This window comes from Calypte anna, chromosome 2, assembly GCF_003957555.1.
Source record: "Calypte anna isolate BGI_N300 chromosome 2, bCalAnn1_v1.p, whole genome shotgun sequence".
NCBI lineage: Eukaryota > Metazoa > Chordata > Aves > Apodiformes > Trochilidae > Calypte > Calypte anna.
This window is the reverse complement of record NC_044245.1, coordinates 149,978,243-150,003,469: the sequence shown is the minus strand read 5'-3', so window position 1 is coordinate 150,003,469 and position 25,227 is coordinate 149,978,243.

The window sequence follows — 25,227 nt, the reverse complement described above, 5'->3', positions numbered from 1 at the left end:
TTTCCCCTTGATTTTTTTTTAATCTAGTGATGGGACAAGTCCAGGCATCATCTCCCTCCAATGATTTACCTTCTGAAATAGGCAAAGTTTACCAAAATCAGACCTATTCTTGCAAATTTTAAGATCCTCCATCAGTCCCAGGGGTCCCTGGATTTCATTTTACATCGAGTTCACTGGAAAGAAATGATAGGAAAAACTCTCCAGCCACTTTTTGCCCAGGTGAGCCCTGCTTCCAGGCATCTAACCCAAGCTAACATAGAGAAGAGGTGAATTTAACTCTTGATTTTATCCTCGTGGTACTTCTCAGGGTCTTTTCTTCTCATTTTACTCTGGTCCAGCCCAGCACGGGCAGGCTGGGTTGGTTGAGTGTCTTAAAATAAGAGGAGGTAGAAGAGATTTAACAAGTGAAGAAGGAGGGAAAGGGCAATTCAGAGCCTCCTCAGCCCCACTGAGCATCCTCCTTTTTTTTTTTAGCTTCAGAGATGGGAGAGGATGATGCCAGAACATAAGTAAATTCAGAGAGAAGCTCATAATTCCTATCGATTCTCAAGCAGCCAGCACGAGGTGTATAAAAATGCTTGTTCTATCATTTAGAAAAATGGCAATGTTATGATAGAACTGATTGATTTTCCTCTTTAGGAATATTCATAAACACTGGTTCCAAGAACTGATAAATCTCCTTTCCCCTGCGCAGGCTAAATCACTCCCCAGCACTTCCCAGAGCTCCAGGGGTGGGGGTGGGAGGGTTAAGAAAGGTTTTTTTAGTTCTAATTCCTTCCAAAAGAGCTGAAAAAAGGGGGAGAGTCAGGGGGCTTGGTGGCCAAGTGACCCACAGCCTCCCAATGCCAGCCCTGGGGGAATTCCAAAGGAGATTTCCTGAAGAAAGCTGATGAAAAAGGATCAAAAGTTGCAGGTAGTTTTTGTTTTGGCTGAGATTTCCAGCTTTTTTCCCACTCTTCTCTTGGAAATCTGAACTCCAGCTGGGATGTAAATCCTCCTTCCTTAAAGATCCTGCCCTTGGGAATGTGTCATCTCATCGTGGCCTTCATTCCTTATTCCTTCATTCCTCCTTCATTGGCACAGGACACTTGAACCATGCTCAGAGGCAGGACCAGTGTTAGTGCCTTGTCCTCCTGGACCAGAGCTAAATAATAATAAAATAAAATAAAACAAAATAAAATAAAATAAAAAGAATAATAAATTTGAATATAAATGTATGATGTATATGATTATATATTTCTTTTATTCGATAGAAAGTTATATATTGATTTTATTCTCTAGAAAACCATATATTTATGATATAAACATGGATATTTCTAATATAAATCAAATATAAATTTAAAAAATAAAAATGATAATCAATAAAATGCCTCCCACTGCCTCAGCTCTGCTATGTTTCAGGGAGAACTTTTCTATCCTCTTCCCTGGGCTTGTGGTGGCACTGACCAAGGAGCAGATCCCCTAATTCCTGGGGTTTCCAGGTTCCTCCTGCCTCGAGTGTCCCTGGCTGCATGACCACATGTCATTTTTTTTCTGGTTATGAGCCACCAAACAATGCTCCTTGCATGGCCTGGAGGCAACACCAAAGGAAACATTCCTCACAGCAAGAAAAAAACACAGGAGTTTTATTAAAAATTCAAAATTCTTCCCTCTCTTTCCTGAAGGTGAGTGTTTGGAGAGAGAGATTTTTCTTTTTTTTTATTTTTCCAGGGCTCCTCGATTAGAAAAAATAGAAATGTTTTCAGGCTCAGGGAGTTTCTCCCTTGAAATCCAGCCTTGGTTATAAGCTTGAGCTCATCCCAGCTGCAGTCACATCACTGCATCACCTGTGTAAATTGCCAGAGCTGCAAAAAGGAGCAAAAAGCAAATGATTCTCACTTGTCCAGGTCACTACTAACATCTTGCCTAGAGGGTAACACTGAAAATGTGGATTTGCAGCAGCAGGCAGGATATATTTTGATATCCAAAGAGGGTTTTTTTTTCTGCTGAGATGCAGGGAGGGAGAAATAAAAAAAAAAAAAAGAAAATACATGTGTGTCCCGTTAAAAAATATTGGGGATTTTTATTACCTTTTAGATTTTACTTCTGCAGCAATCTATTTTAATGAGGGTCAGCCTGCCTGGCACCAGGTACCCAGGCTAAGTGGAGTAGTTTAATATCAGGATCAGGGAGGAGAGGAGCACTGAGAAAGGGGGGAGGTCTGGTTGTCTGAGACACCAGGGCCCTATATCACGTAAAGGCACGGCGTAAAAAATTGACTCAGTTTGCACATTTTTAACTGGATTCGAAATCGACGAGAAGTGTAATTATAAAAAGGGATAGATCTGCTGGGGTAGGTGGAGGATTTTGATGAAGCCACTTGGAAAGCACCAGCTTTTCTGTAGGGAAAAAAAAAATATGCTTATTAGGGCAGAGAGGAGATTTATTAGATGGTGTGATTATTTATTAGGATATACCTTGTGGAGAAAGGGCTGTATAATCTATATATTTCCTGTGTTATAGGTATAGGTTCAGTGTTAATATTCCTGCAATTTAAGATTTGCTTTTAGAAAGTCACTTTGGCTTCTGTTGTTTCTCTCTTTCAGGGAGTAGTTACACGTGCTGCAGATGGGAGCATAAGGAAATTCTTCCTCTCCGGCTGCAAAACTGTAAATTTACACCCAAAAAAAAAAAAAAAAAATGATGGAGTCAAGCATAGGGTGAGCCCAAAAGATGTCCTCCATGAGAGGTGTTGGGTTCAGCTCTCTCTAATCTCTCTTTTGATCTTAGTCAGGAAAAAGGTGTCATGACCACAGTGCCTGGAGGTATCCTGCACCCTCCTCCTTGTAACCTCCTTGGAACCAAGTGGATTTGGAAAGACCTTGGCCCTGCTGCCTTGGGCTTTGGGGTCCACCTGGGGACCCCAATCAGGGTAATAAAACTATAGAATCATCATGGTTGGAGCTTCAAGATCATCGAGTCCAAGCCTCACCTTGACTACTAAACCATTCCAGACCATTTGGGGCAGAGAAGAGGCTTTGTTGCCAATCCCCTATGATATTTTCCCAGAAATTGGACTCCTCCTTACCTTTGGATGTCATCTTGGTGGTTTATGCCTTGGGGGAATGTAGAAGGGAGGAAGACTGACAGACCCAAAATTCGATAGAGAAATTGATAGACATCTTTAGTGGAGATGGGCAAATGGCTGGAGGGAGGTTTGGGAATAGATAAGTGTGCTTGGGAGATAGATTTGGAGGGATCCTATCTGCCTCAGATAAGATCAATACATCTACAGCTCCTTTACACCCATCTGTTTGCTATCAATGGCCACCTGAGTTATTTTATCTTTTCTCTTTTGGAGGCTGCAGGAAATATTTCACCTGCATCCACCCACGTGGAAAGGAAAGTGAAACCACCAGAAACTCAAGAGGCAGATGCTACAGAAAGCCTAAACTACACCTTTAACCTCTTTCTTACTCTTTCTCCTCTACATTGCTCTTTGCTGCCAACTCGGTGTTGACACCAGTGAGGTCCCATCGGTGCAGAGGTGCCCAGATCTTTGGGTGCTGACTTTGAGGAGATGGGATCTGTCTGGATGCCACCTTTGCAACCTGCTCTAGGTGACCCTGCTCTGTCAGGGGGGGGTGGTGGTGTTTGAATTAAATGATCTCTAGAAATCCCTTCCTACTCCTCCCACTCCTTGACTCTCACCCACGGCAGCACCAAGTTGTGCTCTTACTGTAAAGTTGGAGTAAAGAGCCCCCGGGAATCGTGCAACAAACTGCTTAACTTGCTGTTTTCCCTCCATCCTCTCTCTCTCTCTCTCTTTCTCTCTCCCCTCCCCATTCCTCCCACCCCCAGCCTCCCCCTGGGCTTGGCTGCTTATTGCCAGCGGAATCGATTAGAGCGTGAAACACCTTCGGGATGCTTCCCTCCCCCCTTTCCCCCTGGCCCCATCTTCTGCCCTTTCTTCTCACTCCCATCACCTCTCCCAGCCTTCATCAACCCCCCCCCCACACACACACCTCCTCTCACCTCCTCCCTCCCCACCTTCCTCCAGCTCTGCTGAGCCCGACCAATCCATCACCCTGTCAGAGCTGTGTGACAGCCCTTCATAAATGCACCACAATGAGCAGAAATAAGCAACGGAGCAGCCCTCAGCCCTCAACCACTTTAGCAAAGCAGGCAACATCTGAGAAGCTGAGTCCCAGCATGTTGGAGATTGAAATTGGGAAATTGGTTCTACTTCTCTTCAGCAGTGCATTTTTTTTTATTTATTTATTTTTATATATATTTTTTATTATTATTTATTTTTTTTAAGCACACCTATATATTCCCTCCTTACATAGATATCTATTTAAAGTAATTCTCTCCCACTTAAATCTCCAGTGCTTATTACACACGTGGCCCAGTTGCTCTCTCTCTCTCTCTCTCTCTCTCTCTCCTCTCTCTCTTTCCCCTAAACAGTGGTAGATTATGAGAGGATTTTATTGGTAAAGTTGCTTTGTCTGCAGAAACCTGCTGGCTTCAGCAGATTGAGCCTGGAAAGCAGGGTTGGGCTCCTGGCTGCCACACTGAGCTCATCCCCCCAAAGCTGTCTCTTGTTGGGGTCTCCTTCTGCATTTTTTGCAGTCACCCCAAGACCACTTCTTTCAGGGCTTGCAAGAAAAGCCCCGTGTAGGGTGCAAGTGGGGTGGGGTGCAAGCACTTATTCTCAGCCAGAGGATGAAGGAGGGAGTTAATGCACATCCTCTGCCTCCAGAAGAGGCACAGATGTCTGAGCTCACTCTGGGACCACTCTGTAGTCAAAGGGCAATGGCCCAGGGGAGATCATCTCATCCTGAAGGGTGATGTCTGCACTGCTCAGATGAATGATGAGCTTTTGAGCCCCTTTGGCTTGGATGTCATCAACCATAATGGGTTGAAGTGGGATGGTTGGACAACCCCCCTTTTGTAGGCACTTAGGGGAGATGAATCCCACATGAAGTGTTGAACTGAGAGCTTTTCAGAGCAGAAGAGACCTTGCCAGTGGGATTCTGCAGAGCTTGGGAGGAGGGGACTCTTGGTGTTGCCTTTGGGTGAAATTAAGGTGATGAGTTTCATGGTAGATAGACCCAAGCTGGCAGATGAATTAGAGAATGACAGAGTGGCTGAGGTTGGAAGGGACCTTAGAGATCATCTGCTCCAACCTCCTTTCCATGTGCAAGGACATCTTTCATCCAGCCCAGGCTGCTCAAAGTTTCATCCAACCTGGCCTTGTTTGGGAGAGGGCATCCACAACTTCTCTGGGCAATCTGTTACAGAGTCTCACCACCCTCATACTGAAGAACTTTTTCCTAAGATCCAGTCTAAACCTCTTCTCCTTCAGTTTAAATCCACTTTCCCTTGTTCTGTCACTGGACACTCTTATGAAAAGTCTTTCTCTAACATTCCTGTAGATTCCCTCCAGGGATTGGAAGGCAGCTCCAAGATCCACTTGGAGTTTTCACTTCTTCAGGCTGAACAACCCTAAGAACCTTGAATGTCCACTCCAATGGCATGGACAGGTTGGAGAGCTTTTTATTTTGAGATGAGGTGGGAATGATGAGTGATGTCCTGACTCCACCAGGCTTGGACACTCAAGGTTGACCTTGACACCTCGAGCCATGGCTCCAGTTCTCCATGGCCACTTCCAGTGGAAAGACTGTGGAATATTGCATGAAATTAGGAGATGGAAGGGTTGGAACAAAGTGGTTTCAGCCATGAGGGTACTTGCTATGAGATGTTGTGGGTGTTAACACCTTCACAAGGGTTAAAAAAACAGAAAAAAAGAGAAATTGGATGGATTAATGTAGGAAAAAATTAAAAACTCTGTGAAGGGCTGTGAAATACAAGAGTGTCTCTAGTTCAGGAGTTGCAAAGTGTACCTTGTTGGTATTTTGAGGAGTTCTCCCAGGGACCAGTATGTTCTGATGCTCCTGCTGGGAGATGAGCTCTTAGGGTGAGCTGGTTTGGCTTTTCCTATGAAACAGCCTGAATGGCACCAGGTACCTGAGATGTCTCCTAAAAGGAGGCCACCCTTATGAGTTCTTATCCTATGACTCCTGCCACACACATCAAATATCTGCAAATCTCTCCAGAATTCCTAATAATTCCAGTCAGTCCCTTCCCAGCCAGCCAGGGTTTCATCAGACCATTGACTTTGGTCAATTGGTTTTATGGTTCCATAATATCCATGGAAAAGGCTTCAGGAAGCCTTTGGGATGCCTGGAACTAAAAAACAATTAAATCTGTTGATTTTGTAACTCATCAGGGGGAGCTGACCTCCCACCAGTGGGGAGAGTGGGCTTGGATGTCACTTAAGGCTGACACTTACATCCAAATTCCCTACAGTCACAGAATTAGGGAATTGTTTTGGTTGGAAATGACCTTTAAGATCATCAGGTCCAATCATTAACTCAGAACACTGCCAATTCCACCACTAAACCAGGTCCCTCAGCACCACATCTACACAGCTGTGAAATCCCTCCAGGGATGGGGACTCCACCACTGCCCTGGGCAGCCTGTGCCAGGGTGTGACAACCCTTTCCATGGAGAAATTGTTCTTAATATCCAATAAATCCTTTTCCTGGTACAACCTGAGGCCATTTCCTCTTGTCCCATCACTTGTTACTTTGGAGAAGAGACCAACATCTTCAACCTCTTTTCAGACTGCTGTTGAGAGCAAGAAGCTCTGCCCTCATCATCCTTTTCTCCAGGCTGAACATCCCCAATTCCCTCATAAGACTTGTGCTCCAGACCCTTCACCAGCTTCTTTGGCCCTCTCTGGATTCACTCTTGCACCTCAACATCATTCTTCTGGTGAGGAGTCCAAAGCTGACCTCAGGATCCAAGGTGCAGCCTTACCCATGCCAAGCACAAGGAGAAAATCCCTGCCCTTCTGATGGCCACACTATAAACCAGGATGTTGTTGGCTTCTTTGGCCACCTGGGCACATCTTGGTTTATATTCAGTCAACCAACATCTCCAGGTCCTTTTCTGCTGGGCAGTTTTCCAACCACTCTTCTCTAAATGTCTAAGTTTGGCTGGGGTAGTTGTGACCCAAGTGGAGGACCCAGCACTGAGCCTTGTTGAACCTCATCCAATTGGCCTCAAGCCCACCATTCCAGCCAATCCAGACCCCTCTGTAGGATTTTCCTCATCGTTCACCTACCTGTATGGGGTTTTCAAAGGATAAAAATCACCTTAATCAGTGTCACACAAGAAAGCTCCTCACCAAAACTGCAGAATGCACTTGGTTCGCCTCTTGCCATTTCAGCCATTAGGCCATCAGTTTCCCTAAGAGTCCAAGAGCTTCTCCCTGGTGATCATTCATCCTGGGAGATTTTTAAGAGGCAGATAATTAATCGTCCTGAGTCACTAAAAAAAAAAAAAAAAATCACTCTTTTCAGAAAATTACCAGGATGTTCTGCAGAAATGTTAATGCTTGCAGCCATAAAATGAATGGTGAGCTACAGCACCAGCTGCCAGGAGATCCATGAGTTACAATCCCATGGTTGGATGCAAAGAGGCAGAGATTCCAGACGTTTCTGAAGAGAAGCAAAGTGAATTCACTGGGTGGCTGTTTCGTTTTATGATCATTTATTTTCTGCTCCAGAGTCCTCAATTGACTATTAGTGGCTGAACCAGGGCTAAGAACTGCTTTGCTGATACCAGGTTGGCACGAAGATATTCTTCATATTTATTTTCCACCTGACTATTGGGATGTTACTGCAAACAGCTGGAAAGGAAAAAAAAAAGGATTTGGGAAGTCACAGAAATCAGAAAATCATAGAATGGATAAAGTTGGAAGGGACCTTAAAGCTCATCCAGTTCCAACCCCCTGCATTGGCAGGGACACCTCCCACCAGCCCAGGTTGCTCCAAGCCCCATCCAACCTGGGCTTAAACACCTCCAGGGATGGGGAAGCCACAACTTCCTTGAGAAACCTCTTCCAGGGTCTCACCACCCTCAAATTAAAGAACTTCTTCCTCATGTCCAACCTAAATCTCCCCTCTTCCACTTTTAACCCATTTCCCCTTGTCCTCTCCCTACACCCCCATGTCCAAAGCCCTCCCCCAGCTTTCTTGTAGCCCCTTCAGATATTGGGAGGTTGCTCTAAGGTCACCTTGGAGCCTCCTCTTCTCCAGGCTGAACAACCCCAATCCCTCAACCTGGCTTCCCAGGGAGCTGCTCCAACCCTCTGAGCATTTCAGTGGCTCCTCTGGACATGTCCCAGGAGCTCTGTGTCCTTCTGATGCTGGGGACTCCAGAACTGGACCCAGTACTCCAGGTGGGTTCTCACATGAGCAATGCTGGTCAGATTATCAGGACTTTATTCCACTGCCTCCTGGAGATAAATAGCTCAGAGCTGAAGAAGAACAGGGAGAGAAATTTAGAATTAGGAGGTCTGGGAGTTAATTGCTGAGAAATGACTCTTTGCTTGCTTTCCAATCAACACCTTGTTGAGGCATTGGGAAGGGTGGTCTGAACACAGTCCTTGTCCTCATATTCCAATAAATCCAACCCAGTGAAGCTCAGGGAGTGGACCTGGTAAGTCTCCAAAGATTTGGGTTTGGAGTCAGGACGACTCCTCACTTTCCATCCAGCAGATTTCTCGTCACTCAGAATGCTAATAGTGCTTATTCAAGGACCTAGCTGAAGTGGGCAGGTGTAAAGAAGGACACAGGGTGGTTTTGGAAGGGATTTCTCTCATCTTTCTTCTAGATAAGACCTGACATATTTATTGATTTCCATTTCTTATGGACTAGCATTTGCACCACTTAGTGTTACTCCACAAATGGAGTAAGGAGATGACTCAGGTCACAGCTGGTTTCCCAAATAGGGGCTGGGGTGGTTTTTTTTTGTTGTTGTTGTTGTTGTTCAAGAAATGTGCAGTTTCCAAATGATTAGCTCTTTGGCTTTCCCTTCCATGCTTGTATTCCAATGACTTCACCTCCCAGCAATGGGGTGGGTTTCCTGGCTCTCAGGTCACTTGTCTGGGAGGGATGCTGACACCTCCTCCCATATCTTCCCAGGGTTTTATTTTCCCTGTTTTTCACACATCTGCTTTTGAATCTTTCTGTAGACAGCAGCTCCAGAAGGAAATGAACCACCTAACCCCACTCTCAGAGCAGGAATGGCAAAGGTACCCTTGGCATATGACAAGGAAAGCCACCCAGCAGGATGTGCTCTGGGTTGGATGAAATTTGCTGAATAGATGTTGAAACTTGGAGTAAGAAAAACCCAGAGACCCAGAAGGCTTTCTGCTTTAGATGAACACTTCCACACCAGGGTTTACCTCCCTCCCACCAGGACTAACCTCTCCATCACCAGTATCAACTGGGATCTCCTTGACAGCTGTAGGAAATGCCCAGTTGCTGAGGGTAAAGGTGGAGTTGGACAGTTTGGGGTCAAGGGAAGAAGCCTCAATGATTGGGGAGCTACAGGGCAAGAACTAAAGGAAGAGACTGAAAAAATTAGGGCTGTTTCTCTCAAATTAAAAGAATTTAAATTTAAATTAAGAAACTGCCTTCAAATCAAATCAAATAAACAAAACAGCAAGAGGGAGGGAGTCATCTACTCTCTGTGTCCCTGGTGGGCAGGTTTAGAGGATGACAGAGCAAGACTTAAGCCAGACATTAGGCAAAGTTCCCCAGCTGAAAGGAGTGAAGCAATGTCTGGGAAGGAGGGGGATCTGAAAGATGGGAAGGGTTCAAGAGCAGGTCAGGAGAAACACCTCTCAAGAGCAAGATGGGTCTTGCTGCTCCTATCCTCAGGAAGTTGTATGATTCCATAACCCTCCAGTGTCCATCCCTGCCCTGTTTTTTCCAGGGCTTACAGTCTACATTTTCAGGTTATCAGAACCTCAACTAGAAAACAGCCTTCACAAAGTCATCCCTTTGGTTTCTCCTGATCAAAGCCAGGCTCAGAGGGCTGACTGAGAGCTTCCTGACTCCATGGCTGATCACTCTTCAATGCTTTCAGTTTTAATGAACTGTCTGAGAGGAGGGAAGTGAGACATGAAGGTGCTCTGTCCCACGGAGGTGTGAGAAATGTGTCACCCAGGCCTCCTTTGATGGCCTTTGACTTGGGTGATGTGCTGCAGGGAAGCCCAGCTGGTTTAGGGTTTGAGTTTTCTGCCCCTCATCATTAGCAGCTTGTGACATGTGCCAGGCAACAGGAATCACCCTATGGGAACAGAAACCATGCCAAGCCACAGCAGCAAAGGAGCAAGGGGAAAATGCAGCAGGAAACCCCTACAAGAAGGCTTCATCTGCACCCCATCCACCTCTGCTCATTGCAGGCAGGTGGCACTGAAGATGAAGAGCGATGGCAGGGCTGGTAGAAGAGGTAGAAATGCTCAAAGACAGAGGCAAATCAAGACAAATCAAGTGCCACAGCCAATTATAGAAGAGCTGCTGAGAAGGAGCATCTCTGCTTACAGTGGTCTTCTTCAGGTGGGGCATCTCCCAGGGCCCAAGATTGTTTCCTCTGCAACATGTCCAGATCTTTGATGTGGCAGATGTCATGGTCCTCTCTAAGGACCCAAATCCATCAAATCCATCAATATTTTCAGTAATTGGCAGCACAGGGCCCAAAATCCCTGTCCCAGGCAACCTAAGGAAGAGCAGAGATACATTTGGAAGCTGTGTTCAGGTCCAGGGGATCCCCCACTCTCAGGATGTCCCCACATGAAACTCCACCTATGCCCCTAAAACATATTGAGATGGAAAGAGATGAAAAGAGGGAACAACCCAAACTGACTCAGAGAATCATGGAATATTTTGTTGGAAGGGACCTTCAGAGGTCAATCTAATCCCTGCAACAAGCAGAAACATCTTCAACTAGATCAGATTACTCAGATTAAGAATATTCTAAATTAGCCACTTACAGGGCTGGTACAGGGATGTAGAAGGAGCCACTTATTGAAGACTTGGAGCAAATGATAAATGAAAGGAAAAAAAAACCCAGACATTTATTAAAGATAGGTGGTGCCCATCTTTAGAGAGATCTTCCTTAGGTAACAGACTTTCCAGGAAAAGCAGAATGCAGACAATCTCATTGATCTGGATTTAGCACAGAGTGTGGTTTGGGACCTCATGGATAATCTGAGAAGAAGCTGGAGAAAGGATCTGGATGAGAACTGTGAGATGGGTAAAGAACTTGCAGGTTGGGAGAGGACAAATGCTGAGTGGGGAAATACCAGGTTGAAGGGAAGTCAACTAGAGGAATTTCTTAAAGGTTTCTTTGGAATCACTTTTATTTCATTATTTGTTGTGTTTTCCACCTCATTTCAAAGAAGAGGAGTCTACCAATGACATCTGATGATGATGGGAGTTTAGGAGGTAAAACTCACATCCAGGAAAGTGCTAGATGATCTGGAGAGGTTTTTCTTGAGGTCACCATGGAAGGGTTGATGTTAAAGTGGGACAGAAGGATGATGTAGGGCTAGAGGAGCAAACAACACAGCTTTAAGGAGCAACCAAAAGATTTGGGCTTGACTATTTAGCAAAAGTGATCTGAGGAATGTTGTGGTTGATTTCTCTAAGTGTGCTGGGGACAAACACAAGGGATTGAAAAGAATGGTTTTTTGGGGCTGAAAAAATGTGGGTTTTTTGGGCTAATACTCTGAGTGGCATAAAGAAATTAAAATAAACTGTTCAGAGAGGTTACAGAAAAGTTGTGTTTGTATTCTTCCTGGAGATGCACAATGACAGGAAGAGGGGGAACAGATGTAGAAGAAATTTTATCTTGACACTGGGATAAAAATTTGCTTATGAGGGTGAAGGATATCGAGGTCCTGGAGCAGGTCCAAAGGAGGGCAACCAGGCTGGTGAAGGGACTCGAGCACAGACCCTATGAGGAGAGGCTGAGAGAGCTGGGGCTGTTCAGCCTGGAGAAGAGGTGGCTCAGGGGAGACCTCATCGCTGTCTACAACTCCCTGAAAGGAGGTTGTAACCGGGTGGACGTTGGTCTCTTTTGCCAGACGACTTTCAACAAGACAAGAGGGCAGGGTCTTAAGTTGTGCCAGGGGAAATTTAGGTTGGATATTAGAAAGAATTTCTTTCTGGAGAGGGTGATCAGACATTGGAATGGGCTGCCCAGGGAAGTAGTGGATTCTCCTTCCCTGGATTCTCCTTCCCTTCCTTTAAAAAGAGACTGGATGTGGCACTCAGTGCCATGGTCTAGCAACTGCAACGGTGGTAAAAGGGTTGGACTCGATGATCTCTGAGGTCCCTTCCAACCCAGCCAATTCTATGATTCTATGATTCTTAGAGATGTGGGATCTCCATCCTTAGAGGTATCCAGCAATGCGCCCTTTGGCCAGGAAGACCAATGGCATCCTGGGGTGTATTAGAAGGGGGGTGGTCAGTAGATTCAGAGAGGTTCTCCTTCCCCTCTACTCTGCCCTGGTGAGGCCACATCTGGAATGTTGTGTCCATTTCTGGGCTCCTCAGTTCCAGAAGGACAGGGAACCGCTGGAGAGAGTCCAGAGCAGAGTGACCAAAGGGGATGAAAGGGAGTGGAACATCTGATGAGGAAAGGCTGAGGGAGCTGATGGGCTCTTCAGTTTGGAGGAAAATGAGGGGTGAGCTCATTAATGGTTATAAATCTGTAAAGGGTGAGTGCCAGGAGGATGGAGCCAGGAGCTTCTCAGGGCTGTCCCATGATGGGACAAGGACAATGGATACAAACATAGGAGATTCCATATCAACAAAAGGAAAAAATTTGGCACTGTGAGGGTGATGGAGCCCTGGCTGCCCAGGGAGGTTGTGGAGTCTCCATCCCTGGATTCATTCAAACCCCACCTGGATGTGTCCCTGTGTCACCTGCTGGAGGTGACTCTGCTCTGGCAGGATTGGATGATCTTTTGAGATCCCTTCCAACCCCTTAACTTCCTGTGATTCTGTGATTCTATCCAGACCTTAGATGGAGAATGCCCTGAGCATCCTGCTCTAACTTGGAAGTTGAACCTTCCTTTGGTGTTGATGTTCTTCAAGCAGAGGCTTCAACAGGAGGATCCCAAAGCTCCCTTCCAGTCTCCACTATCTTTGGATTCTCAGATTAAAAAATAAATAAATAAAAAAGCCTGAAAATTAAGTTGGCTTTTAACAGTTCCATTAAGAAAGAACTTGAGTCCTGCCTACCTCAGGTTAAACCACGTTTCCAAAATGCCTGCCCACCTCAACGTGTGACTCTGCTGATCAATTTGCATTTCCTCTGGATGCAATCACATCTTATTAATTTTAAATTGCACCAATAGTCATTACCCTTGTAATTGGCTTCTTAGTTAATACACTGATCCCCAAGGGCTTATTGAGGCTTATCTATTCCTAGGTGACCTCTGTGGGTATTGATTATTTGCTTGTTAGTCTTCATTAAGTATGGTTTTTAATAAACAATTGGAAGATAATCAAGAAGCAAGGAGAAGGTTTTCTTGGGAAACATTGCACACTGACTTCTGATGGGTCATCTGAATAAACAGTCTTGGTCTTCAAGGGAGAAAAAAGGAGTCTTGGATTTGATTTCCTGACTTTTTGATGACCTGGGTTTATTTCTGCTTTATGGTGTCCTCCAAAGATGTCCCCTTATCAGGAAAAGAAATCCTCAGAAATGGGACCTGAACCCCACAGTTTGCAGCCTCTTAGAAAATTCATCTCACTTTTTGGGGGCATCCCTGGACTTGTCAGGTTGTTTGTGGCCAAAAGTCACTGACACCCTGTGTCTGACAAGCTCAGCTCCAGGATGAGGGGAATATTGGTGCAAAGAAGTCCTTTTGTTCCAGGGATGTTGTAAAAAAAGGATGTAGAATGGTGTAGAATGTAGATGTAGATGGTGGGACTGGAGTAAAACCCCATGAGTCTGCAGGACAGAGGAGCAATGATGGGGCTGAAGGTGACTTGGAAGAGGTGACCTCAGCTCCTGCCTTCACCTTTCATCCTCAGAACATCTTTTTCTCCTTTTCCTCCCAGAATTCTGGCATCATGGGCTCAATTTAGAAACACAATGCATCATGTGGAGTTACTTCAAGGTTCCTGGGACACCCAGCAGGGACAGAGAGCTGAGAGCCCCGTTATCCTTATCCCTTCTCCTCTTTCCTTCTGATGGTTGAGGACACTTTTCCTATAGGTCAACCCACCACAAATAGAACCAACCTTGTTGGGCAAGTGTTTGAATTTGGGGTGCACTCAGCTTGTGAAAGGATGAGGGGTGCAGGGTGTGTGTCTGAAGCAGTTTTGGAGAGGTTTGGGTTGTGCAAAAGCAGGTGACAGGGATGGAAATGAATCTGTGCACAGGGATGGGGGTTCCAGGGTGTACATGAGCACTCGTAGAGGTATCTGGATATCTGCTTGGCCAAACGTGTTGTGAAAGAGGGAGGGTGTCAGGGATTAACACTGCCCTGGCAATTAAACCAAATACCAGATGCTCCCTATTAATCCCCCTCCCCTCCCTGATAAAGAAAGGAGAGAGAATAAGGGAGAGAGACTGATGGGTTGGAAACTAAACTACACAGCTTTAATGAAACAGGAATAATAAAAAGAAAAAAAATTACTAAATCTATACAAACCTCCAGGAAAATGGATCCCAGGTTTGTCCCCCCTTTCCCCCAGTAACTCTCCCATCCCCACCCAGGCTGCAGGGCAGCCCTGGGAAAGTCCAGGCTGGACTCCTGGGGTCAGCAGCAGTGGGGAGCTGGAGGCAGGAACACACAGATTCAGGCTGGCATGGATCAGGAGCACAGGCAGAGGAAGGGATGGAATCCTCCCAGGATGCTGAAGCAAAGAGGGAGAGAGGAAGAAGGGGAAGCAGGAAGGGCTTTGACCCTGGTGATCCCTTCAATTTCTCCTGAGGATGAGGTGGATGGGATGGAATCCTCTGTTTGGTCAATTTTGGCCATTTCTCTTGTCTGTTCCTCCCCAAAGGAGGGCTGCAGGTGGGACCTCTTGACTCCTTTTCTCCTTCCAGAGGGCAAAATGTTCCTCAGAGCTGAGCAGTGGCCTTGGTTCTGCACCCCATTCTCCAGCTGGAACTCTAAACCTGGAGTGGGATCAGTCCCAGCAGCAGAGACTGCCTGAGAAACTTGCTGTTCATTTCAGCAAGTGCAGCTCCTTCCAAGAGACTCAGCTGAAAGCAAATGTCCAAGACAGAAAATCAGCTTTATCCTGGCCCAAACCAGGACAGAGGGAAAGGACACAACACTGCTGTGAGTGGGGCTGTGGCTTCTCAGAGCATTGCTAAGCAGGGGCAGTGGAAGTTTCCTACCTGGGAAAGGCAAGGGGGGGACTTCTGAAGCTGTTTTCCACCTTTTCCTTCCCAGTGACAATGGGAATCCTTGCCTTGCTGTACTGGAGTGCACGTAAAGACAGAATGATGAACGAGTAGGAAAGTTGGGGTTTTGGGGGGTTTTTTGTTGTTTTTTTTTTTTTTAATTTTGGGGGGAAATTAATGAAAAATCAATCCAGCCTCCAAGAAATCCATTAATTGTGCTAATGTAGTGGTTACACAGCAAAATCCAATAGCCTGAGTTAAAGAGGACCTCTTCCACCTTCCTGCATCCAGGATAATTTGTGGGGGGATCACAGAAGGGGCAGCAGATCCAGAAGAACACAGCAGCTCCTTCACCTCTTTCTAAGATCTCCTGGCTTCCCACTGGGCTCATTCCCATGGCTACTCCTTCCATGCCCAGAGGACATGGATGCTGTTGGGCACACGTTGAGGATTGTCCACAGCAGAATCCACGTGGTGTTGATGAAGGTGATGTCCCTGAGAAGATGCAGGGCTGGGACTTCCATCCCCAAATCAGCTGCCAACACCTCTCTCACTCTTTGCTCAGCAGAGGTTACTAACTCAATCCTTACTTGCTCCTTACTCCTCATCATGGCTTGGATGACACTTGGAGACAGTTGGATGGCCAGGGAAGGTTCACAAGAAGGCTCAAGATCTGAGCTTGGATGCTGAAGATCCCTTAGGGATATTTTCTCTCCAAGACCTTGGTCTCCAACCCAACAGCCAAGTGGTCCATGAGGCACTAAAGGGATGATGTGATTAATTTCCTAGAAATGTCCAACTCCTGGATGAACCAGGGAAGAGACAAATTCCTCCTGCCTTCCATTTGGAGCATCCTGGAATCTCTCAAAGGCTGGGTCCAGGCTCTCCTGGAGTCCTTGAGGTGTCCCAAACACTCTTAGATAAACAGGTCCTGATCTGCTGCTGCTTCTCTGCTTGGCTGAGATTCCTGGGGCTGGGATACAACTTTTAGAAGGAACAAACCTTGGATGAGGGCAACTCCTCTGCAAAACATTTCAGACCACAATGGAAGAAGTCATGGACTCCTGAGACTTCAACCAGGATGTCCTGGACTAAAGTGCCATCATCTTTCCCCACTCTCCACCTTTGTAGGGTGCAAGGTTTTGGGGTGACGTGGATCCCACTCTTCAGCTTAGGCAGGCACATGGAATCCTTGAGCAGATCCCAGCATGCTCAAGATGACAATCAGGAGAAAATCAAGGCTTGGGGAGACAAAGTGGGCTCTGGGGCCTACGTTTGGGTGACCATCACCCCCCCCTCCAGACCACAACCACCAGACTGCACATCCACACATCTCCATCCTGTATCCTTCATCAGGGATGGACCTTCCTGATTCTGCACACAAGGAAAGCTGCCTGGCAGCTCCATCCAGACCCACAGAAGGTTCCCCTTTCCCTCCTCCTCCTTTCCCCAGCCCCATCTGTGTCCCCCCCCCCATACCCCACCTCCCCAGATCCCTGAGATTTATGAGCCAGACTTGCATTATGAGGTGAGTGACTTATCGGGCTGTCAGGGGGAGCGTTTTAAGACAGAATTATATGGGAGAGGGAAAAGATTTTTACCAAATTAATGAAAAATCAATCCAGCCTCAAAAATCCATTAATGGTCATAATGCACTGGTTACAGATAGAGAGATACCACAGAATCCAATAGTGCCTGTTAAATACCTCTCCTGGAATGGAGCGTCTGGGATATAACTCATTCATTAGGCTGCCTATGTTTACTTTTTAAAGTGACACCAATCTCTGTCCCTGCAGGACTCCATGAAGCATTTATAAACCCCTTACCCCCAAGTGTCCCATCTCTGGGGCCAGCCTGGCCTCTGCTCTGAAGGAATTGATCCTCTGTGTTCCCTTTTTTCCCCAGCCCTGGGCTGACTCTGTTCCTAAAGCTGATGGTTTCCACCCTTCCCCAAGCATTGCTTTTGACCCTAAACATCTCTCTGGAGGTCTGACCTGCAGCTGAGTGTGTCTCCTTGCCACATTTCAGGTCTGATTTTAGTGCTTGGCTTAACCTCTTCTCCCAACTGAGCAGGCAGTGGTAATTCTGCCCCTCCTGAGGATTGACCCTACTCCCACTCCAACATCTTCCAGCCATGGAGAGCAGTGATGGCTCTGGGGAGATGCAGTTATCTCCTCCTCATGAGCTGTTGCTAACCCTCTGCCATCTGAAAGGTCTTTGGGATTGATCCTCTCAGCCAGATGAGCAACTTGACATCTGCTTTGAAGGGGCAACATTGGTCCCCTCATCTCTTGGAGAGCATCTTCTGGTCCTTCTCTCTATTGCTTCTCATGTTGGGGTTGTTGTGTGCTGTTCACCCCACACTTCAGACCTCTGTCTACCCCCCCATCTTGTTTCAGCCTTTATGGGGTTCCAACACCAGCCCAGAATCAACCCAGCAGGTGACCCTTAGGTATCTTCTGATGGGAGCTCCCTTCTCCACATCTGTCCCACTGCTGTCCACACCTGATGTTGACTGAATGGTGGGAAATTTAACAGGAAAAATGCACAAGTCAGGGTCACAATCCAACTGGAGATGTCTGGAGAACACTGCAACATAAACAGCCCTTGAGGTTGTGGAGCTATGTGTATAAGGGACCTTAACAGAGAGCAGAAAGTACCTTGAAAGAATGGTTCATACCATTCCCCCTCCATTATTGGTTCTCCATCAAGTGCTTCAACCTTCCAGGAGGCCCAAAAAAGCCCCCAAAAAGGGCCAAGTGCATGGAAAATCTAAAGCACTCTGGTGAGTCATGGAAGCTTGAGGATGTTGAACAGGTTTGGAGATTGAACAGAGCATCTTCCTTCTCCAAAGTGCTTAATGTCCTCAGTGAAGAACTTGTCTAAGAAGATCATTTCTCAGAGGTTGGATGAATCATTTCTGCTGCCCAGCATGTCCTGAACCACATTGTGGCCAAGGATGTAAGTGCCAGGCAAAGTGATGTCAGAGAAGGAGTCTGAATCTATGGTCTTAAAATGAAGCTGCCTCCATTGACAAAGTTCTCAGTTTGATCTTGGCCTTTTACTCATATTAGGAGAATTCTCAGAGGTTGCTGGAACAAAAGCAGCCAGCTCTGGCTGTGTGCTGCCCTATCAGCTCCGTGCACTGGATGTGGATCTCAGAATTCATGGAATCATCAGATAGTTTGAGTTGGAAGAGACCTTAAAGATCATCCAGTTCCAAACTCCTTTCCATGAGCAGGGACACCTCCCACCAGCCCAGGTTGCTCCAAGCCCCATCCAACTTGGCCTTCAGCCCTTCCAGGGATGGGACAGCCACAGCTGTCCTGGTGAACCTGTTCACAGCAAAGAATTTCTTCCTAATATCCCATCTACATCTCCCCTCTTTCAGCTTAAAAACATTCCCCTTTGTCCTATTGCTACATTCCCTTGTCAAAACCCCCTCCCCAGCTTTCCTGTAGTCCTTCCAGGTTCTTGAAGGTGCTCTAAGGTATCCTTGGAGGTTTCTTTTCTCCAGGCTGAACAACCCCAACTCTCTCAGCTTTTCTTAAGAGAGGTGATCCATCCCTCTGCTCATCTCTGTGGCCTCCTTTGGACTCATCCAACACCTCCTTGTCCTTCTTGTACTGAGGGAGTCAGAGCTGGCATTGCTATTTTTTTATCAGGCCTGGAAAAAATCTCTTTCTGTGTCATGGAAAAGTGCAAAACATTGCCTCTTGAGCAATCCATAAGCCAGGGGTGAGTTTTGCATTTCATAGAATCATAGAATCATAGAATTGGCTGGGTTGGAAGGGACCTCAGAGATCATCGAGTCCAACCCTTGAACCACCATTGCGGTTGCTAGACCATGGCACTGAGTGCCACATCCAGTCTCTTTTGAAATATCTCCAGACACGGAGAATCCACTACTTCCCTGGGCAGCCCATTCCAATGTCTGATCACCCTCTCCAGAAAGAAATTCTTTCTAATCTCCAACCTAAACCTCCCCTGGCACAACTTGAGACCATGCCCTCTTGTCTTGCTGAGAGTTGCCTGGGAAAAGAGCCCAACCCCCCCCTGGCTCCAACCTCCTTTCAGGGAGTTGTAGAGAGTGATGAGGTCTCCCCTGCGCCTCCTCTTCTCCAGCCTCAACACCCCCAGCTCCCTCAGCCTCTCCTCACAGGACTTGTGCTGGATCCCTTCACAGCCTCCTTGCTCTTCTCTGGACCTGCTCCAGCACCTCAATCTCCTTCCTGAGCTGAGGGGCCCAGGACTGGACACAGGACTCAAGCTGTGGCCTCACCAGGGCTGAGCACAGGGGCAGAATCCCTTCCCTGGACCTGCTGGCCACGCTGTTCCTGATCCAGGCCAGGATGCCATTGGCCTTCTTGGCCACCTGGGCACACTGCTGGCTCATGTTCAGCTTCCTGGCAATCCAGACTCCCAGGTCCCTTTCAGCCACTCTGTGCCCAGCCTGGAGCTCCCCATGGGGTTGTTGTGGCCAAAGTGCAGGACCCGGCTGCTACTTTTGCTGCTACTATTTGCTACTACTCTGATCTCTCCTCCTTTTGCTTTACAGCCCTGGGATCCCTGCACCTTCCACTGATTCCTGATTTCTGCTGGGTGGGATCAGGACCCAGCATGTTCCAGTGGGATGCTTGGATAGAGTCAGCTACACACATCGACCCTGCTAAATGTCATCATTCAGGAGGGTTTTGTTTCCTTTAAATCTTTTAAAAAGCAATAAAAGGGCCCAGAATAGTCGAAGCACCAAACATCTAGCAAAGTGACAGCCTGTCAAAGCTGCCTGGCTGAGAAACCCTGGGCCCAGCAAATTTTCAGCAGGAAAATTTATTCCTGTGTCGCTCATCTCTCCGAGTGAAAAATGGCCAAGGCTCCTCTTTTGCATGAAGTCTTGAAACCACCAGAGTGCTCAAACAAGCAGATCAGCCTGAAACACAACCATTCATCATCTGGAACAGGCAGCTGCGACAAGCACCACCACCAGAAAGAAGGAGAAGAAGAAGAAGGAAAAAAAAAAATAGAATTAAGTTGTGGGTTTTATCCAAGCTTAAATGATCCTTCCCATTCATATGACATGACAGCTTGTGGAGTGTTCTTCCTTGGCTTGGTCACTAAATGACTTCCTCAATATCTAACAGAGGTGTCCAGGAGAACAACTCTATTAGTTGGTCACTTTTGTTGCCATGGAGATTCCCAGTTCCAGCCCTTCCCATGGAGTTTTGTTTTCTAGGGGATTTGGCTGCCAGGTGTTTGCTGCCCAATGTCTGCACTGAGTTGGGTGTTGTGTGAAGAGGGTTAAAAGGATGAGGGGAGGAGGAGGAGTGGAGAAGATGTGGAAGGAGAATTTTCTGGACAGAGCTTGCCACCCTTGGGAGATGGATTAGGAATGGATTTTGCTGGATTTTGAGGAAGCAGGTTAATTCCAGAGCATCTGTAAGTTTGTTTTAATCACAACTTGTGCCAGACTTCCACACCTGATTTTCATTTGAGTGTTTTATCTTTAGGATGGGCTGCTCTTGGCCACAACAACCCCATGCAGCGCTACAGGCTGGGGACAGAGTGGCTGGAGAGCAGCCAGGCAGAAAGGGACCTGGGAGTCTGCATTGACAAGAAACTGAACATGAGCCAGCAGTGTGCCCAGGTGGCCAAGAAGGCCAATGGCATCCTGGCCTGGATCAGAAACAGCGTGGCCAGCAGGTCCAGGGAGGTGATTCTTCCCCTGCACTCCGCGCTGATTAGGCCACACCTCGAGTACTGTGTCCAGTTCTGGGCCCCTCAGTTTAAGAAGGATGTAGAGGTCCTGGAACAGGTCCAAAGGAGGGCAACCAGGCTGGTGAAGGGACTCGAGCACAGGCCCTATGAGGAGAGGCTGAGAGAGCTGGGGCTGTTCAGCCTGAAGAAGAGGAGGCTCAGGGGAGAACTCATTGCTGCCTACAACTACCTGAAAGGAGGTTGTAGCGAGGTGGGAACTGGACTCTTTTCACAGACGACCTTCAACAAGACAAGAGGACACAGTCTTAAGTTGTGCCAGGGGAGGTTTAGGTTAGATATTAGAAAGAATTTCTTCACGGAGAGAGTGATCAGGCTATGGAATGGACTGCCCGGTGAGGTGGTAGATTCTCCGTCCCTGGAGACATTTAAAAAAAGACTGGATGTGGCACTCAGTGCCATGGTCTAGCAACTGCTCCGGTGGGTCAAGGGTTGGACTAGGTGATCTCTGAGGTCCCTTCCAACCCGGCTAATTCTATGATTCTATGATTCTATGAGATGATGCTCTCTTCCCAGCTCTTCTCCTGGGTCCCTCTTCTTTCATAGAATCATAGAATGGTTTGGAAGGGACCCCAAAGCTCATCCAGTTCCAACCCCCTTGCAGCAGCAAGGACACTGGACAAATTGCTCAAGGCTCCATCCAACCTGGCCTTGAATATTTCCAGGGATGGGGCATCCACAACTTCCCTGAACAACCTCTTCCAATCTCTCCCCACCCTCACATGGAAGAATTTCTTCCTAATGTCTAACCTAAATTCCAAGGTTATATCCCATGGGATTCTTCCAGAAAGTTCTCAGTCTTTTCTCTAGATATCCTGGGCTCTGGTTCTGATTTTTGTCTCCTTCTCTTCCCTGGAGATCCTGGATGTCATCATTTCATGCTTGCTGCACCCAAAAGAAATTCACTATCCAATTTTCTTAATAAATAAGATATTTACTCAGAGGCTGCTTGTTCCTTCTCCACCAAAGAGATCTGAACCTCAGTCTCAGTCCCAGAAGGTGGACACCAAAACCCACAGCTTTTATTTCAAGTTCAGACTCCAGAGGTCTTGCCAAAGCACTGGAAAAAAAAATAATAATAAAAAAAAGCCACACCATCTGGATGTTTCTGGTCTATGGGTGCTGCATTGCTGGGGACAATTCCTGAGTTAAAGATGTCATTCCCAGGATGAATGGGACCTCCCAGTAATGCCAGCTGAGATGCTTGACTCCTGCCCAGTCTTATCTCAACCCCTGAGCCCAGCTGAAGGCTGTAAAGAAGTTTCTGAGCTGGAGACACCAACCTTGGGATTTGCATGAGGTGTTTCTATCTATTCCCTGAATATCCCTGCCAGTCCCTCCATGGGCCAGGGGTGAAACCAGTTTGTTCTTACTGGTGTTACAGTGGTGGAATCAGGTAGTGAACACAGAAGGGGATTTTTCCAGGAGGTGACAATGATGCAAAAGAACATCTCACCTTTATTCCAGGCTGGGGTATGATGTTCTCTTCTCCTGCCAGCTTCTCACCCTTGGATCCACCACGTGTAACTTGCAGGGCAGTTCCCCAGCCCCTGGGTGGCTGGTGGATCAGGTTTTAATTTTAGAAATGCTGACAGGAGGTAAGGAGCTTAGATCCAACGTCAGGGGCATTGGTAGCTTGGGGATCTTAATTCCCCTAGCAGTTGCAAATAAATAAATAAATAAAAATTCAAAAAATAAATACAATTTTTTAAAAAAGATGAAACTTTTACTTTCTTCCCCAAGCCCCCTGCTCTCAGAACTGTATTTAAAACTCTTGGGTTAAAACTGTTTTTAATACAGAGAGTCCCCAGCACATGCCCAGTGCCAATAAGGCAAGATGAAAAGGTATCAGTTTTTCACTCTGTTGTCTTTTCCACCTTTATTTGTGCAAGAAACCCTCTGGAAACAGGATGGAATGGAGCTGCTGGGTATTCCTGGTGATTCTGTGCCACCCTTGACCAGCTGATGCTGTGCAAGTCAGCTCAGAATTTAAGGTCTAGGCCTGGCCTCAAAACCTACAACCCTCTCAGTATTATTTTTTAATTACCTGGTGCAAGTCCCCTGCTAAAACCAACCCAGCTGTGCCTGACCTTGCTCAAAACCCAGGTCCCAACTCCTCTGTGTGGTCACAGGGACCTGAAGGGGCTGACAGGGGATTTGTCCCCTGCAGATCTCCGTGTCGTGGATCCGCGGTGACCTGGAGGTACCCGTGGGGGATCCATGGGGACTCCTTGACCTCCCAGCCACCCAGGGATGTCCCACGTTTTGCAGCCACGTGTAGTGGCCTCTTTCCCTCTCTGCTAGCCCACGTGCATCTCAGATGCTCTCATCTTGCACAAGGATGGAAAGCAGGACACCTTTTCCCCTCTTGGGACCCATGGGTGCAGCTATGTTCCCACTACCCCCATCACCCCGTTTGCTGCTTTCTCAAGCTTGAGGAGACCCTGAAATCTCTTCAGTTTTGGGGTTTTTTTTTTTCTTTCCTGGTCTTGGGAAGGATTTATTGCTCTGAATATATATTTTGGGCATCTTGAAGTGCTGCTCAGGGGAGGTGGAGAGGAAGCATCAGCACTGGGGATGCCATCAGTGATGGAATTGCTTTTCCAGTGCTCTTCTGCTGTGTTAAAGCACATAACAAAAAGCAAAAGCAAAACAAACAAACAAACAAATAAAAGCAGAAAACCAACCAAACAGTCCAACCTTTTACTTTAAAACAAAATCTATAGATTGGGCTTAGCCAGACCTGAGAGCAGCTCTTAATTTTTCTTTAAATAAGAGGTTGAGTGCTTGCCAAGACAAGGGGAAAGGAAAAAGAAAAATCAAAATCAAAAGCATCTTGCTAACGTGTTCGGGAGGCTGAGAAGTCCCCTATTACACAGTCACTGCATCAAACAGCCTTTTTCCCCATGCAGATAAAGTAATTCCCTAGATCTAATTTCAGATGATTTTGCCCATTTGTGTGGAAGCTTAAACAAAAAATTAAACAGTGTCTCATGAAAGTAAAATTGAGTTGGGTCTTTTTCTTTTCCTTCTTTCTTTCTTTCTTTCTTTCTTTCTTTCTTTCTTTCTTTCTTTCTTTCTTTCTTTCTTTCTTTCTTTCTTTCTTTCCCTCTTTCTTTCCCTCTTTCTTTCTTTCCCTCTTTCTTTCCCTCTTTCTTTCTTTCCCTCTTTCTTTCCCTCTTTCTTTCTTTCCCTCTTTCTTTCTTTCCTCTTTCTTTCTTTCCCTCTTTCTTCTTTCTTTCTTTCCCTCTTTCTTCCCTCTTCTTTTCTCTTTCTTTCTTTCTTTCTTTCTTTCTTTCTTTCTTTCTTTCTTTCTTTCTTTCTTTCTTTTCTTTCTTTCTTTCTTTCTTTCTTTCTTTCTTTCTTTCTTTCTTCTTTCTTTCTTTCTTTTCTTTCTTTCTTTCTTTCTTTCTTTCCTCTTTCTTTCTTTCCCTCTTTCTTTCTTTCTTTCCCTCTTTCTTTCTTTCTTTCCCTCTTTCTTTCTTTCCCTCTTTCTTTCTTTCCCTCCTTTCTTTCTTCCCTCTTTCTTTCTTTCTTTCTTTCTTCTTTCTTTCTTTCTTTCTTTCTTTCTTCTTTCTTTCTTCTTTCTTTCTTTCTTTCTTTCTTTCTCTCTTTCTTTCTTTCTCTCTTTCTTTCTTTCTCTCTTTCTTTCTTTCTCTCTTTCTTTCTTTCTTCTCTCTTTCTTTCTTTCTTTCTTTCTCTCTTTCTTTCTCTCTTTCTTTCTCTCTTTCTCTCTTTCTCTCTTTCTCTCTTTCTCTCTTTCTCTCTTTCTCTCTTTCTCTCTTTCTCTCTTTCTCTCTTTCTTTTTCTTTCTTTCTCTTTCTTTCCCTCTCTCTTTCTTTCTTTTCCCTCTTTTTTTCCCTCTTTCCCTCTTTTCTTCCCTCTTTTCTTCTTCTTTCCCTCTTTCTGTCTGTCTTTCATTATGTCTTTCTTTCTTTTTCTATCTTTCTGTCTTTCTGTTTTTCTGTCTGTCTGGGTCTTTTTTTTCTTCCCTTAAAGACGATTTTCCCCTTTTCATTTTGATACATCCTGGTATCCCACTAAATGAAGCCACGAGCAAAGTCCTCCAGTGCAAAGTGAGCTCCTTGTTGGCTGCTTTCAAGCTGAAATAGAAGAAGTTAATACATAGACATCTTTATGTGCATGTGTGAGCAGGTGAAACTTAAGGGAGAGCTTTTCTTTTCC